Source organism: Bubalus bubalis, chromosome 24 (genome assembly GCF_019923935.1).
Source record: "Bubalus bubalis isolate 160015118507 breed Murrah chromosome 24, NDDB_SH_1, whole genome shotgun sequence".
In the NCBI taxonomy this organism is placed as follows: Eukaryota; Metazoa; Chordata; class Mammalia; order Artiodactyla; family Bovidae; genus Bubalus; species Bubalus bubalis.
Genome location: NC_059180.1, coordinates 16,242,653 through 16,255,574, shown reverse-complemented (window position 1 = coordinate 16,255,574; position 12,922 = coordinate 16,242,653).

The following is a 12,922-nucleotide window of genomic DNA, read 5'->3' as shown; positions in this document are numbered from 1 at the left end:
GTAATTTTGGAGCCCAAGAAAATAAAGTCTGTCACTGTTGCCATTGTTTCCCCATCACACGCCTCACCTATGTATGGAATTAGAAGCACAGGGTCAGGAGTTTACTTTTTAAAGCGCCAACGTGATGCTGATGACCTGCAAGGTTTTTTGTTGTTGTTGGGTTTTTTTTTAACTTCTTTTAAGCTTTATTGAGATATAATCATCAAATAAATAATTCTGTCTTTAAGGTACACAACTTGATATTTTGATCTACATTGTGAGAGGATTGAGAGGATTACAGTCAAGCTAATTAAGATATCCATTACCTGCAAGGTTTTAGAGCCAGGCTTAGAGCAAACTTCAGATTGGACTTTGTTATTCTAATCCCAGCTTTGTCACTTATTAGTGTGTGAATCTAGGCAGATTTCCTAACTTCTCTGTGATTCAATCGCCCCAACTAAGGACCATAATAGAACCTACTTCATAGAGTGTTCCCAGGAGTGCATGCACGTGCTAAGTCACTTCAGTCACCTCAGACTATTTGCAACCCTATGGACTGTAGCTCATCAGGCTCCTCTGTCCCAGGGTTTCTCCAGGCAAGAATACTGTGGGTTGCCATACCCTCCTCCAGGGGATCTTCCCAACCCAAGGTTTGAACCCAAGTCTCTTACGTCTCCTGCATTGGCAGGAAAGATCTTTACCACTAGCGCCACCTGGGAAGCCCTAAGAGTAAATGGTAACACACTCCAGTATCCTTACCTGGAAATTTTTATGGACAGAGGAGCCTGGTGGGCTATATAGTCCATGGGGTCGCAAAGAGTCTGACACGACTGAACACATAGGGTGTTTTGAGAATTAAGTGACAGTATATGCGAAGCATTCAGGACAGTGCCTTGTACAACATAAGCAGCTTCCCTGGTGGCACAGAGGTTAAGCGTCTGCCTGCAATGTGGGAGACCTGGGTTTGATCCCTGGGTCGGGAAGATCCCCTGGAGAAAGAAATGGCAACCCACTCCAGTATTCTTGCCTGGAGAATCCCCTGGACAGAGGAGCTTGGTGGGCTACAGTCCACGGGTCACAAAGAGTCAGACACGACCAGGGATGGCGGAGCCTGGTGGGCTGCCATCTATGGAGTTGCACAGAGTCGAACACAACTGAAGCAACTTAGCATCAGCAGCTAGTATTCTTTCATTAGTCCACAAATCCTTATGTAACTGTCTTATATTTTTAAAAGGTGGGTTTCATTCATTCAGCATTTGCTGTGTGTCTGGTACAGTTAAGCACTGGGGGTATAATGTTCCCTTGAAAGAAAAGTGGAATTTAGCAGATCATGGGGGAAAGAGGGATCCAACATTCTCCTGTCAATGTTTATTCGACAAGACTGGGAGCTGACTGTGGCTCAGATCGTGAACTCCTTACTGCAAAATTCAAACTTAAATTGAAGAAACTAGAGAAAACCACTAGACCATTCAGGTATGACCTAAATCAAATCCTTTAGGATTATACAGTGGACGTGACAAATAGATTCAAGGGATTAGATCTGATAGAGTGCCTGAAGAACTATAAACAGTTTCATGACATTGTACAGGAGGCAGTGATCAAGACCATCCCCAAGAAAAAGAAATGCAAAAAGGCAAAATGGTTGTCTGAGGAGGCCTTACAAATAGCTGAGAAAAGAATAGAAGCTAAACATAAAGGAGGAAAGAAAAGATACACCCATCTGAATGCAGAGTTCCAAAGAATAGCAAGGAGAGATAAGAAAGCCTTCCTCAGTGATCAATGCAAAGAAGTAGAGGAAAACAATAGAATGGGAAACACTAGAGATCTCCTAGAGAAAATTATAGCTACCAAGGGAACATTTCATGAAAAGATGGGCACAATAAAGGACAGAAACAATATGGACCTAACAGAAGCAGAAAATGTTAAGAAGAGGTGGCAAGAATACACAGAACTATACAAAAAAGATCTTCATGATCTAGATAACCATGGTGGTATGATTACTCACCTAGAGCCAAACATCTTGGAATGTTGGAGTGTGTTGGAGTGTGAAGTCAAGTGGGCCTTAGGAAGCATCGCTACGAATAAAGCTAGTGGAGGTGATGGAATTTCCAAATGAGCTATTTCAAATCCTAAAACATGATGCTGTGAAAGTGCTGCACTCAATATGCCAGCAAATTTGGAAAACTCAGCAGTGGCCACAGGACTGGAAAAGGTCAGTTTTCATTCCAATCTCAAAGAAAGGCAATGCCAAAAAATGTTCAAACTACCACACAATTGCACTCATTTCACATGCTGGCAAAGTAATGCTCAAAATTATCCAAGCTAGGCTTCAACAGTATGTGAACCGAGAACTTCCAGACATCAAGCTGGATTTAGAAAAGGCAGAGGAACCAGAGATCAAATTGCCAACGTCCGCTGGATCATTGAAAAAGCAAGAGAGTTCCAGAAAAACATCTACTTCTGCTTTATTGACTATGCCAAAGCCTTTGACTGTGTGGATCATAACAAATTGTGGAAAATTCTTTAAGAGATGGGAAAACTAGACCACCTTACCTACCTCCTGAGAAATCTGTATGCAAGTCAAGAAGCAACAGTTAGAACTGGACATGGAACAACAGACTGGTTCCAAATTGGGAAAGGAGTACATCAAGGCTGTATATTATCATCCTGTTTATTTAACTTATATGCAGAGTACATCATGCAAAATGCTGGGCTGGATGAAGCACAAGCTGGAATCAAGATTGCCAGGAGAAATATCAATAACCTCAGATACACAGATGACACCAGGCTTGTGGCAGAAAGCAAAGAGGAACTAAAGAACCTCTTGATGAAGGTGAAGAGGAGAGTGAAAAAGCTGGCTTAAAACTCAACATTCAGAAAACAAAGATCATGGCATCTGGTCCCATCCCTTCATGGCAAATAGATGGGGAAACAATGAAAACAGTGACACACTTTATTTTCTTGGGCTCCAAAATCACTGCAGATGGTGACTGGAGCTAAGAAATTAAAAGACGCTCGCTCCTTGGAAGAAAAGCTATGACAAACCTAGATAGCATATTAAAAAGCAGAGACATTACTTTGCTGACAAAGGTCCATCTAGTCAAAGCTATGGTTTTTCTAGTAGTCATGTATGGATGTGAGAGTTGGACCATAAAGAAAGCTGAATGCTGAAGAACTGATGCTTTTGAACTGTGGTGTTGGAGAGGACTCTTGAGAGTCCTTTGGACTGCAAGGAGATCCACCCAGTCAATTCTAAAGGAAATCAGTCCTGAATATTCATTGGAAGGACTGATGCTAAAGCTGAAGTGCCAATACTTTGGCCACCTGATACGAAGAACTGACTCACCGGAAAAGACCCTGATTCTGGGAAAGATTGAAGGCAGGAGGAGAAGTGAATGACAGAGGATGAGATGGTTATATGGCATCACCGGCTCGATGGACATGAGTTTGAGCAAGCTCCTGGAGTTGGTGATGGACAGGGAAACCTGGCATGCTGCAGTCTATGGGATTGCAAAGAGCTGGACACGACAGAGTCACTGAACGGAACTGAACTGAACTGGGGAAAGGAGGAGGCCACTTTAGGTAGAGGAAACAGCCTGAACAAAATCCTAAAGACAGGACAGTTCAGGGCACATTCAACAGCTGGTGTGTTGGGGTTAGACTGTGACAGGGCTTTTCCACACATCCTGGCGTGTCATCCCTCTTCTCCTTCCACCTTCTCCCTTTTCCTTTCTGTCTCTCTTTCTCTCTTCTTTTTTCTCTCCCTCCCCCTCTCCCCACAGATCTCAACCTCTTCACCTCCCAAAACAGAAAGGGAATGCACTGAAATTGCCATGGGAGCTTGAATAAAGGGGAAAGAAGGCTGAGTGATTTGAAGATCACTGTCACTGAAGATGAAGAAATGCAAATTCAGACTAAAGTAAAGCTACTGATTTTAGAGTGGTTTCTCGTTACTCCCAAGACCCTGATCATGTGCAAAGAAAAAAAAAATCATATCCAAACTCTTTATTTTTTACTCATCCTTTACTAAGTCATTATGAAATTTTTCAATTTAACAGGGAGGGGGCTTTTTTAGTAGAATTTTTATTGAACTGCAGCACAGATTCAGATGAATGACAGATCATAAGTGCACAGCTTGATGTGTTTCCACGAAGCTAGCACACCTGTATGCCCACATCAAGAAAAAGAAGATGATCAGAATCCCCCCCATACTCCCTTCTCGTAATCTCCCTCCTGTCACGACTGAGTACACTTCTTAAGTTTTTTTTATTGTGAAATATTTCAAACATAGAGATAATAAAGATTATTTTAATGAACATCTATGTATCCACAATCCACTAAGCATTGTCAAAACTTAATAAGATACCACATACCACACATTGCTCTGGCTCATTTATGTTTTTAAAGCAAAAAATACATTTGGGACATCCTAGTTAAATGAACAAGGTTCACTGGACATTCACAAATTTCTTTAAAGCATCTACCATTCCAGGCCCTTTTACAGGATCATCTCTCTTTATTTGAAAATACTACTCATATATGTTTACAAAATGTAGATGATACAAAAGAAAATGTGCTCAGTCATGTGCTCTTTGCAGCCCTGTGGACTGTAGCCCACCTGACTCCTCTACCCATGGACTTTTCCAGGCAAGAATTCTGGAGTGGGTTGCTACTTCCTACTCCAGGGGATCTTCCCAACCCAGGAATTAAACCTGCTTCTTCTGTGTTTTCTGCATTGGCAGGCAGATTCTTTACCACTGCACCACCTGGGAAGCCCTACAAAAGAATACAGAGGGAAAAAAAAAATCTCTTTTTCACCCCAGTTTCCAGTTCCTTAACTTCTTTCCCTGGCAGCAAATATAATGATCAGTTTACAATATAATCTTCCAGATCTCTCTCTATATATAGATATATATACATAAAACAATATAGATATATGGGTGTATGTATATGTATAAAGATTATATAAAGATCTATCTCTTGGATGTCTGCATGTGATACAGGATATCTGTCTCTGTTTATATATCCTTATCAATAAAATCTTTAGACATGAGCATGCATTTATCTGGGCTTCCCAGGTGGCTCAGATGGTAAAGAATCCATCTGCAATGTGGAGGACCTGGGTTCGATCCCTGGGTTGGGAAGATCCCCTGGATAAGGGAACAGCTACCCACTACAGTATTCTTGCCTAGAGAATTTCATGGGCGGAGGAGCCTGGTGGGCTACAGTCCATGGGGTCGCATATCTATATCCTTTTACATATCTGTGCCTAATTATAGAGAAAAGTTGATAGATCTATTGATAATTTATCCATCTATAATCATCTCTCTGTCTACCTAGAAAGAGAGATGGAGTGTGTATATATATATATGTGTGTATATCCCACCCCTTTTCTTACACAAGTCCTGTCATACTTTATGTGCTCTTCTGCATCTTATTTCATTGTTCATATATCTTGCAGCACATTCTATAATGCCTATGGATCTCTTATTCTTTTTTTAAATTTTTATTTAATTCAAGTATAGTTGATTTATAGTGTTTCAGGTGTCCAGCAAAGTGGTTCAGTTACACATGTAACTATGTCGTCTTTCAGATTCCTTTTGACTATAGATTATTACAAGACATTGAATATAGGCCCCTGTGCTATATGGTAGGTCCTGGTTGTTTCTCTATATACAGTAGTGCATAGCTGTTAATTCCAGATTCCAAATTTATCCCTCCCTCCCCCTTATTCTTTTTAATGGCAGACTATCATACCACTGAAAGCAATGGCAACCCACTCCCGTATCCTTGCCTGGAGAATCCCATGGATAGAGGAGCCTCATGGCTACAGGCCATCGGGTTGCAGAGTTGGACACGCCTTAGTGACTGAAGAAGGAGATTTTTAAAAAGTCTTTACTGAATTTGTTACAATACTGCTTCTGCTTTGTGATTTGGCTTTTTGGCCACAAGGCATCTGGAATCCTAGTTCCCTGACCAGGGATGGAACCCACACCCCCTGAACTGGAAGGGTAAGTCTCAACAACTGGATGGCCAGGGAAGTCCCAGGTAAGTGTGATCATCCCAACTTTTTTTTTTCCACATCTCATTGCTTTTGGGGTCTTAGTTCCCCAACCAGAGATCGAACCCACACTCCCTGCAGTGGAAGAGTGGTGCCCTAACCACTGGATCACCAGGGAACCCCCCCCATTCCAACTTTAGAGAAGAGGATATTGATGTCCTAAGAGGCCAAGTGACTCGCCCAGGATCACAGTGCTAGCCTATATTTTAACTCAAATATTTTTTCACAGTCATCTGAATTATTGGGAGGTTGGCTATTTTAGAGCTAGAGCCTAACAATTTTTGAGTTGTTGCCACAACTTGGTCTTGTCAGTAAGATGGATGGGAATGAGGGCAGCAGAATAAAAAACCCAAGAATGTCTTCCTTGAGTGTAACTAGTTTCCTAATTGGAGCCAAGCAGAACATGAACGTTTTTAATGGATGAATTTCATTAATGCTTAGATTTTGTGTGTGTGTGTGGTCTTTGATGGTTCCAGAACAAGAAGCACACCCTGGAGGAACTTGAGCAGTCTGGAATCTCCCATCCATTGTGGGTGTCACATGGCCCTTAGTAAATTGCTTCTTTCTCAGTGCCTGTAATAATGCAACCAGTAAGCAGAAAGATGATAATCTTTACTGGCACTTGAATCGCAATTTCAAATGCATAAAGGCATTTGAAACTCATAACAAACTTGTAGGTAGGCAGGAAAAGCTGCTTTTACTAACCTCATTTTACAGATGAGAAAAACCAAGACTCTGAAAGGGCTGCTGCTGCTGCTGCTAAATCGCTTCAGATGTGTCCGACTCTGTGCGACCCCATAGACAGAAGCCCACCAGATTCCCCCGTCCCTGGGATTCTCCAGGCAAGAATACTGGAGTGGGTTGCCATTGCCTTCTCCAATGCATGAAAGTGAAAAGTGAAAGGGAAGTCACTCAGTCGTGTCCGACTCTTCGCGACCCCATGGGCTGCAGCCTACCAGGCTCTTCCATCCGTGGGATTTTCCAGGCAAGAGTACTGGAGTGGGGTGCCATTGCCTTCTCCGTCTGAGAGGGCAGGTAAGGGTTAAGCTAGTGACGGAGTGAGGTCTTGAAAACTAGGTCCCTTTATTTAGAGGCCACAAAAGACTCATAGGAACATATTGTCTTATTTTCTAATATTGACCACAGTAGAATACATCATGATTTGGAAGAGGGGTAGACCGAGAGGAGGCAGAGAAGAGAAGCGGGGGATGGCGTTAAGACTCCTCTCTGGGGCTAGATCCTGGGTACCATGCTTACTCACTCAACTCTAGCCACCGAGGTCTCAGCTCTGGCAGATGCAATGCCCCACTTTTAAAACAAGTATCTTGAAACATTTTATGAAATGTATAGATAATACAACCTTCTGACACACAGTTTTACTTTGTGTGTGTTTTATTTTCCCAAATAGCCACGGAACCCCTTGAAGTTAGGGATAGTGTCTTTTTGTGTGTCTTAGTTGCCCCCTCAGTGAATTTCCAATAGTATGTGTTCAATAAAGGCCTCCTTGGTGGCTCAAACGGTAAAGAATCTGCCTGCCATGCGGGAGACCTGGGTTCAATCCCTGATTTGGGAAGAACACCCTGGAGAAGGGCATGGCAACCCACTCCAGCATACTTGCCTGGAGAATCCTCAAGAGCAAAGGAGCCTGGAGGGCTACAGTCCATGGGTCTCAAAGAGTTGGACACGACTGAGCAACTGAGTGTTCAGTAATGTGTTCTTTTCATTATTATTGCTGAAAGACAATAATTATTAATGAAGACACATACAGCTGAGTGCACCAACTGCTTTGACTTCTACCATAATCTATTAGTTTTGCCTTTTCTTGAGTTTCATGTAAACATAGAATTAGAAGGTATGTTCTCTTTTTGTGTCTAGCTGCTTTCAGAAGCCTATAAGATTCATCCGTTGTCCCATGAACTGGAATTTCCTTCTTTTTTGATTGCTGAATAGTCTTCAATTGTGTGACTACGTCACAATGTATTAATTTGCCTGTTGATTTGGGCTGTTTCCAGTCTCAGGCTATTATGAATAGAGCTTTTATCAACATTTTGATATGAGTCTTTTTGTGGACATAAATACTTCTCCTCTTGGGTCGGGTAACTGAGTCATAAGTAAGCGTATATCCAGCTTCAGTAAATCCTGCTATGCTCTCAGTGTGTTTATAAAGGAAAAACAGGGGGAAAGTTTTCTTCTAAATATGTATTTGGGGACTTCCTTGGTGGTCCAGTGGCTGATTCAGGGCTCCCAGTGCAGGGGCCCTGAGTTCGATCCCGGGTCAGGGAGCTACATCCCACATGCTGCAACTAAGAGTTCGCAGGCCACAATTAAGACCCAGCACACCTAAATAAATAAAAAAATATGTATTAAAGTATGTAAATATTGAGACAGTTCCTTAGAAGATATAAAGAAATAGAAAACTGAACCTATTTGCAGTGACATTGTTTGGATTTATGAAATGACAATTATCCTATGAACAAATGTTGAACTTCTTCCTTCATGTTTGACATTTTGAAATAAGGATGTATATGTATACTTAGCATTTTTATATATACTTAGAATCACAGTGAATGAGGCAATGGGTATTCCCTTTACTAAGGGGATTTTTCAAACATAGCAACAGCTCTTGATAAATGTCCAAACAAAACAAAATACAGTCTTCCTTCCATGAACATGATACTTGAGATCCTGGAAAATTCAAGTATACTAAAACTAAGCAAGATATACCCTGGGCTCATATGAAGCTAGATGTCTTGGCAGGGGGGGGGGCACTGAAAAGTCACTCAGGCATAGGAAAATTGCTCTTCACATAGGACCATGTTGTACACAGTAGGATGGCTTGGTCCTCAGCCTTTAGAAGGCTCTCTGCCCCAATTATAATAAGATTCAAAATCCCACCAACTACCAAAATGACCATAGGGGGCAGTACCAGCCCATTGACTACCACTGTTGAAGACCTGTTCTACAAGAACAACCATCTGTGCTTTATTATATTTAACTTAACTCATTAATATTAAATGAAATTAAAATTTCAGTTTCTCAGTCATACTAACCACATTTCAACTGCTCAAAAGCCACATGTAGCAAAAACTCTGGGAGACAGTGAAGGACAAGGAAGCCTGGCATGCTGCTGTCTATAGGGTCGCAAAAAACTGGACATGACAGAACAATAACGACAGAACAATAACAAAAAAGCAAAAATTACCCACAGAGAAAAGCCTGGAACCACACGGTTTCACTACCTAACTCTACAAATATTTATTTATTTATTTATTTATTTTTTACAAATATTGAAAGAATTAACACCAGTTCCTCACAAACTCTTCCTTCAAAATAGAAGAGGGAATACTTCTCAACTCATACTCTGAGGCCTACATTGCCCAGATATTAAAACCAAACAAAAATGACCCAAGAAAAGGAAATTACAGACTAACTTCTCTCATGAATAGAGGCATAAAAGTCCTCAGCAAATTACTAGAAAATCTCATACATAAACCATAACCAAGTGGGATTTTCTCAGAAATGCAAAGTCAGGTTTGTTTTTCTTTAGTTATTTTTTTTATCTGGCTGCAGAGGGTCTAAGTTATGGCACACGGGACCTTTAGTTATGGCAAACTCTTAGTTGTGGGATCCAGTTCCCTGATCAGGGATTGAACCCAGGCGCCCTGCATTGGGAGCACGGAATCTTAGCAACTGGACCACCAGGGAAGTCTTGCAAAGTCAGTTTTAATTAAAAACCACATGATCATCTCAATAAATGAAAAAAAAAAAAAAAGCATTTGACAACATTTTTCACCCCTTCATGATCAAAACACCTAACAGAGTAGGCATAGAAGGGAACTTCCTCATATAATAAAAGGCATCCATAAAAAAATCCACAGCTAATATCATACTTAATGAAGAAAGACTGAAAGCTTTCCCCTAGGATCAGGAACAAGGCAAGAATGTCAACTGCTGTTATTTCTATTCAACGTTGTACTAGAGGGTCTAGCCAGTGCAATTGACCAGAAAGTGAAACAAAAGGCATCCAGATTAGGAAGTCTGCCGAGAACATAACCTTGTATATAGAAAATCCTAAGGAATCTACAAAAACCTATTTGAACTAATAACAAATTCAGCAGGGTTGGAGGGTAAAAATATCAATGGACAAAAATCAATTCTATTTTTAGACACTTGCAATGAAAAACCCAGAAAGGAAATTAGGACAGTAATTCCATGTACAAAAGCACCAAAAAGAGTAAAATATTTAGGCAAAAATTTATCTTTTTTTTTTTTTTTTGCTATGCTGGGTCTTCACTGCAGCGGGCAGACTTAGTTGGCCTGCAGCATATGGGATTCTAGTTCTCAGGCCAGGGATCAAACCTGCGTCCCCCTCACTGGAAGGCAGACTCCTTACCTCTAGACCACCAGGGAAGTCCCTAGGCATAAATTTAACAAAAGAGATACAAAATGTGTATGATGAAAGCAACAAAACATTGATGGAAAAAAATAAAGAAGATCAGGCTTCCCTGGTGGCTCAGACTGTAAAGAATCTGCCTGCAATGCAGGAGACCTGGGTTCAATCCCTGGGTCGGGAAGATCCCCTGGAGAAGGAAATGGCAACCCAGTCCAGTATTCTTGCCTGGAGCATTCCATGGACAGAGGAGCCTGGCAGGCTACTGTCCATGGGGTTACAAAGAGTCAAACACAACTGAACAACTAACACTTTCATTAATAAATAAGTGAAGGACATCCCATGTTCATGGATCATCAATTAGCCCTTTCATTGATGTGGTTCAGGTTTAATCCTGGATGGGGAACTAAGATCCCACAAGCCACAAAGCGCAGACAAAAGAAAAAAAGCCTTTTTTAAAAATTCCACATGTAAATGAAATCCTACACTATTTGTCTTTTGCTATCAATCTTATCCACCTAGCATAATGCCTTCAAGCTTCATCCATGTAGCTGCAAATGGTAGAATTCGTGTGTGTGTAGTTTTTTTTGCCACAACTTCTTCATCCACTTATCCTGGATACTTGGGTTGTTTCCATGTCTTGGCTACTGTAAATAGTGCAGCTATGAACATAGGGGTGCAGATATCTTTTCTTTTAAACAATTTAAATTTATTTTTGGTTGCGCTCGGTCTTCGTTGCTTTCTCTAGTTGCAATGAGCCAGGCTACTCTTCCTTGAGGTACACCGGCTCTAGGATGAGTGGGTTCAGTAGTTGTGGCGCTCAGGCTTAGTTGCTCCACAGCATGTGGAATCTTTCTGGACCAGGGATCACACCCGTATCCCCTGTATTGGCAGACAAATTCTTATCCACTGAGTCACCAGGGAAGTCCAGATATCTTTTCAAATCAGTGCTTTCATTTCCTTTAGATATATTCCCAGAAGAGGAATTGCTGCATCATATGGTAGTTTTAATTTTTTGAGGATCTTCTTACCGTTTTCCATAGCGGCTGTGCAAATTTGCAATCCCACCAATGTCCAAGGGTTCTCTTTACTATTCATCCTTGACAGCGATTGTTATCTCTGGTCTTTTTGAGGATTGCTATTCTAAGAGGTGTGAAGTGACATGCTACTGTGGTTTTGATTTGCATTCCCCTAATGACTAGTGGTTTTTTTGTTTTGTTTTGGCTGCCCCACTCGGCTTGCGGGATTTCAGTTCCCTGACCAGGGTCTGAACTCAGGCCACAGTTCTAAAAGCCAGGAATCCTAACCACTAGGCCGCCAGGGAACTTCCATGACTAGTGATGTTGAGCATCTTTTCAAGTACCTGTTGACCTGTTAACCTTTCATATTTCTTTGGAGAAATAGCTATTCAGTTCCTTTGCCCACTTTTAATTGGATTTTTTTTTTTTTTTTTGCTACTGGATTGTATTATTTCTTTACATATTTTGGATATGAATTCAGCCATTTGTATTTCAACAAGCCTCATGGTGCACACTCATTGGAAAAGACCCTGATGCTGGGAAAGATTGAAGGCAAAAGGAGAAGAGGTCAACACAGGATGAGATAATTGGATAGCATCACTGACTCAGTGGACATGAACTTGGGCAAACTCCGGGAGACAGTGAGGGACAGAGAGGCCTGGCATGCTGCAGTCCATGGGGTGACGAAGAGTCCGACACTGACTTAACGACTGAACAACATGGTGCACACTAAAGCTTGAGAACCACTGAAATAAGACAAGATGAAATGTAGAGTCAAACCACAGCATGATCTGAGCCGACATTAACTGAGTGCCACGCTTTCCCAGGGGCCCATGTAATTTCCACAACCGCCTTACGATCTGTTGGTCTCATTAACATTTGACAGATCAAGAGATTGAGGTTCAGAGAGATGAAGAGATTTGCATAAGATTTTAGAACTACTGGATAGCAGATTTGGGACCCCCAAACCAGGTTTCTCCACCTCCAAAGCCCATGCTGTCAACCACCAAGTCCTCATTTTCCCTGAATGTGGGCCAAAAATATCACTGATAGAGATGGGGTAGTCTCAGAGGGTACCTGAATGTCCATTTTACATTCCAATAGCTATATATTTCAACACGTTCTTGAAAAAATATATATAACTAGCATTCCAAACTCATGATTTTTAATAGTAACATTGTTTCCCTTTAAAATAACCAAATTTTATTAAAAGTTAATTACTTTAATGAAAAATCTTAATAAAGTATTGTTATGTACAGGTATAGCAAATATGGTAGAGACAGTAATACTGAAGTGTGGGAAACACTGCAAAGTCAACCTCAGTTACTGTGAAAATATGTAACAGATTTGTGCATTTTACTGTATATAAATAATACCTTGAAAAAGGACTGTAAACCAGACTGGACTCTAGGTAAAACTGCATGTTGAAGCATTTACAGGGAGGTGTTTTGTAGTCACCCTCTTTGAAATACA